This window comes from Capsicum annuum, chromosome 1, assembly GCF_002878395.1.
Source record: "Capsicum annuum cultivar UCD-10X-F1 chromosome 1, UCD10Xv1.1, whole genome shotgun sequence".
NCBI classification, from domain to species: domain Eukaryota; kingdom Viridiplantae; phylum Streptophyta; class Magnoliopsida; order Solanales; family Solanaceae; genus Capsicum; species Capsicum annuum.
In genome coordinates, this window is record NC_061111.1 from 152974251 (window position 1) to 152979232 (window position 4982).

Here is a 4982-nt window from a genome sequence, read left to right on the forward strand (position 1 = left end):
CTTTTATAAAATATTTTAAATTTAATTTTAAAATAATACCGACCACAAGTGGTTGTGTTTTTAAAATTATTTTTTAGTTTATTTTTAATTAAAAATTGACCACAGGTGGTCGTTTTTTTAAATGAATAATAATTAATATAAATATTATTGAAATTATTATTTTAGAATTTTAAAATATAAAACAGACCACATGTGGTCGTTTTTTTTATAAAAAATTATTTTAAAAAAATAAATAAAAACCGACCACATGTGCTCGGTTTTTTGCGACCACATGCTTGTGGTTGGAAAAACTATTTTTTTAGTAGTGAGTTAAGAGTAGTGCCACTAGGAGGAATGTCATAGCAAGTTGTTAGTACTTTTCCTACTATAGTGTATGAGGGCGAGCCTAGAATTCGTGTGGATAGTGATTACCCCATTGTGTTGAGAGTTGTGGTTATAGCTTTGATGAGGGAATATGTTCGCAAGTCTAGGATTGTGATTTTAATCTAAGGGGGAGATGATGGACTAAGATAGTTCTTAAATTTTCTCATGATGGGAAGCTTCAGGGAAGAGTCATGGTAAATATATTCCTATTCTAGTGAACTCCTCCTACTTCAATTTAAGAGGATATTCTACTAATGTCTTATGTATTCAAGTCATACATATGCCGAAGGTCTGCGTTCTTTATGCAACTTATGTCCATGTTCCGACCTCCAAACTAAAAGCAATAATGCCCCTCAGAAATCTAAGCTTTCAAGTGTTCAAGCTCTATGTTATGATGTTCATGACCTATAAATTCATGTATCATACCATGCTTAGTTCTAAGGAATTCTATATATTACCAATTTATTTTATGTCGGAATTAGCCAAAATGATAAAGTTTATGCAAACTTATGACTACCTCAGCTCTGAAAATGAGAAGCCATAGCTTCAAGCAACAATCCTTATCGTATTTCTTGAATATATGAATCTCGAGTTTATGTTATACAACTCATGATATATGCATTCATGTTTCTCACTGTGGCCAGTCCTAAGAACACACGCTCTGTTATGTTTATCCCCGAACGACTCTCTATTTATGATCTTGACATTTGATATATGAAAGACTTCGTGCCTATTGTATCGTATCTTACATCTTGGGCCCCGCTTTGAGTAAAGCAACTAACATAAGTTACAATTAAATAGTGCTACTTCCATTCTTGGTGCTTGTGCTTTAGTCCATGACCTCCCTTATGTTAGTATCATGGTGGTTATGAAAGCATAGTAATGTTTTAGTTAAGGGATTAGATGTTCTTGATTGTAAAAAATTATGTTATGACTACTCAAGCTAAGGTTAGAGTTGAGGAGGGAAGAAGGAGATGAACTTTCGTTATGTGAAATAGTTAGGAAGGGGGAATATGTGGCAAAAATCTTGGTCAGAGTAAATGAAGTTGTTGGTTTTAATGGGGAGATCCATAAAGTGGGTGTAGTAAAGATAGGTTTGAATGTTGTGATTGATGAAAACACAAACCAATGTGCTATGTGGTTAGTACTCCTTGATTTAATACCTGAGGTTGTTTGATTATAATGATAAGGTGAAGAGATATCCTTAAAGAGATATAGAGTATAGGGTCCCATAGCTTAAGCTAGCACCTTGTAACTCCGGGTTAGGCTTTAACATAGAAATACAATGCAATGGGACTCAGACTCTTGTAGTTAGGTGTGTTGCGGGGAAATTGTAAGTTGGAAATCATGAAGTGTGTAATTCATTATATAGAACTTAGTCGAGTAGTATCACTAAATTTAAGGTCTATTGGTCGTATCATGTAAGGTAGAGGATACCTTAATTCCTATATCCCGTAAAACCTTATTTCATGTCCACTATCAACATCAATCAGGACCTAGGATCACCAAATAAACTTAGGCCTTATGTTGTGAGGATTATTATCCGTAGAACTCATGTGAAAGGTCATTTCTATGTTAATTCTCATTATCTTATGTGATTCACTTGGTGGTGTCATGAAGCTCTTCTTGAATGCCTATGTGAGTTATGTTAAGGGAAAATTTCCTAAGGTAAGGATTACGTCCTTTTATTCCATACTTCTATAGCTTCAATAAGTTCCTACCCATCATTTAAGGACTAATAATCCGAAGGAGGGGGGGATAATGTAACGACCCACTTTTTCGGGCTAAGGTTTGAACTGTCCTTCCTATGTATATAGACATAAACCCGATGAATTCTATTGAGATATAAGGGTGAACAATAATTCCTTTAGTATAGGAACATCTTTGAGGATGAATATAAGTCACAAATATCTCCTAACTCGAAGTTAAGTTGAGCCCTTTCTATATATCGAATTTTAGTATACGATTTTTCTCTATTCAACTTACAACTACCATTACTCCTAGAATATAAGGAGTTATGTGTCCAATTATATATCAAATTAAAGACCTTTAAGTCCTTTTTCCAACGCAGCTGACCGTTTGTTAATTTGTGTTCTAAAGCAAAAGTTATGTATGTTTTAGTGATACACAGTCCAGGATGTGCGATTGGGTCGCGAGGCAATGTTGGTGCATCACATTTGGCGTCACGAGGCAAAGCTTTTGCTCCGCCCTTGGGTATGCGACGCCAACCCCCTTTCCTATACGTTAAAACACGTTTTTCCCACATTAAATCAAGGGCAAAAAGGTCTTTTAACCCCCCCCCCCCCCCCCCCCATAACTCCCCCAATCTGTCCTATAACCCTAAATCATCCCAAGACCAATGGAAAGCCCCCCAAACCCTCGTTCTCTTTCTCTCAAGAACATCAAGGAGGGATTTCTCAATTCTAAAGCTTGTAGATTCCAAACTCAAGGTTATTCTTCGATTTTTGTCCGTTAAAAGGTATCTGAAACTATCCTAACTCTCATGGGCGTAACATTAATGTTTTTAACAAGTTTTAAAAATGTATATGTAATGGTTTTTGAAAACCGTTTGATGAGCATGCATCATGAACCCATGTTTGATGAAATTATAAAATTACTAGGGTTTTTCTATGAACTTGATTTATAGTCATATGTACATATGTTATGAGTTTCGAAAAGTGATTTAAGAGCATGATTTACGAAATTTCTCCTCTCATGATGAAATTTATTGTCTTAACATGTTACGGGTTGTCTAGATGGATGATTCAAAAGTTTGAGTTTAAATGCTTACTATCACTTATGGATTTTGAAGTGGACTTGAGAGCATGAACTATAAGTCCCTATTTTTCAATCATGAGATTCATTTGTGACTAGTATTGGGGTTTTTTTTATGAATGATGATAATTCTTGAGTTTTAAATGCCTCTTTATTTATTATGCATGGTTATTTTAGATATTTTTAAAGAGGCGATTATTATTCTAAATGCTCTGGTTTCCTAATGAAGAATTGCATGTGTTTAATGTAAGAATTGGCCACCACATGTTAAGGTATTAAAAAGAGAGTCTTTGCATAAGTTTGCATATGTTATTTTGAGTTTAGAAATTTCACATAATGTTTAACTCTGTTGGTGGTCATTAATGTGTTTTTGAATAAAAGGGTTATGATTATGACATGATATGACTTGCAAGTCTAGGTTTGACGATACCTATCACAGGATGTCCTTAACACGAAAAAGATAAATGTTTAAGCATGATTTTTAAAGGACTAAGTTGAGCTTAAAAAGAGCTAACTAATTACCCGAAGAAGGCATGAGTTCAGATATCTTTTAACCCGAAACCGTGTTTTGTCGATACGAATTTTATGATAACAGGCAAGTGGGATAACATAGTATGTCGGCAAGTTGGACATACTTTTTCATGATACTTCAATCCTTGCAGAAAACTCGGATTGGGGGCTTAGCCAACGAGTTAATGGCGGACCCATATAGCCCGTGGGTAATTATGTTTGTAGGGTGTATACCATCTAGCTCAGAAGCAAATTGAAGAGTTGAGTCAATATTTTACAACATGAATTGAAGCTCTTTATATTATGTCCATGTTTCTTTACATATATTATGATAACTAGTTTTCACAATGCTCGCGATTATTTTACATGAAATATACGTTATCTTTGGATTTTTTGGCATACCAGTACTTTTCAAGTACTGACCCTTATAATACAAGTTCTGAGACACAGTCCTATGGTCCATCACATCAGTAGAACATTTGGATACGACAGAGTTGGGTGAGCCATCCATTTTTCGAGAGGCATTTAATCATCTATTGACTTCTTTCAGCTTATGATCCAGCCCAGGGCCTTGTCCGACCTAGACAGATAGTATTCAATAAATGCTTCACAGACGAGATTAGAGTATTATATTGTCACAACTTGTGACACAGTTTGAATGTGAGTTTCCCTTGAATGTCATTATATCTTCCGCACTGTTGTTCTATATGAATAATGTTTATGATAGTATACGTAAGGAGTTTCTCAAACCTTCATAGTTTGAGATGTCCACCGCGGCCAGGGCCTGGCCTCGACTCGAGTTGTGACAGTTTTAAACTGGCATTGTTGAGATCGTTCGAAAAGAAAGACCCCTCTAAACATTGGCATATGCCACTGTTTGCAATGCGTACATGGTATTCTTTAGTAAAAGGTGAAAGATAGTTTGCTATGTGTGCATTGCGTGGCTGCATGAGTATTATCAAGGCGGAGAGGCTCATTATGTATTCGTTCCAACAACTGTTTTTTCACCTCCTTTTCGATGTGGTACTGTCAACACTATGATCTATGGGGCCTATTGATATGGGCACTGTAATCTGTCGGGCCAAGTCCAGGACTTTGGAGGACCCATATTCTGAAGAAACAGGGCCATAATGTTTGGTCCATGAACATGATCTCATCAGTGACTCAAAGCTATGTGTGTTTCGCCAAACTTTCCAAATCTGCTTATTTAAAAAGTATTGTTTTTAATTACAGTTTTTGGAAAAGTAATTTTGGAGAAAATTAAGTTGTGCTTGGCTAATCATCAATTTGAAAAGAACTTATGCAATATTAGAGCAATAATTTCTGCTTGATCA

At 35.5% G+C, this 4982-nt stretch overlaps 1 non-coding gene across 1 annotated transcript; it reads right to left on the reverse strand.

Annotated features, from left to right (window-relative positions):
• Positions 1 to 4478: 4478 nt before the first annotated feature.
• Positions 4479 to 4594, reverse strand: LOC124892592. The gene has a single exon (XR_007050336.1). It is a non-coding gene; the product is annotated as a U5 spliceosomal RNA (small nuclear RNA).
• Positions 4595 to 4982: the final 388 nt, after the last annotated feature.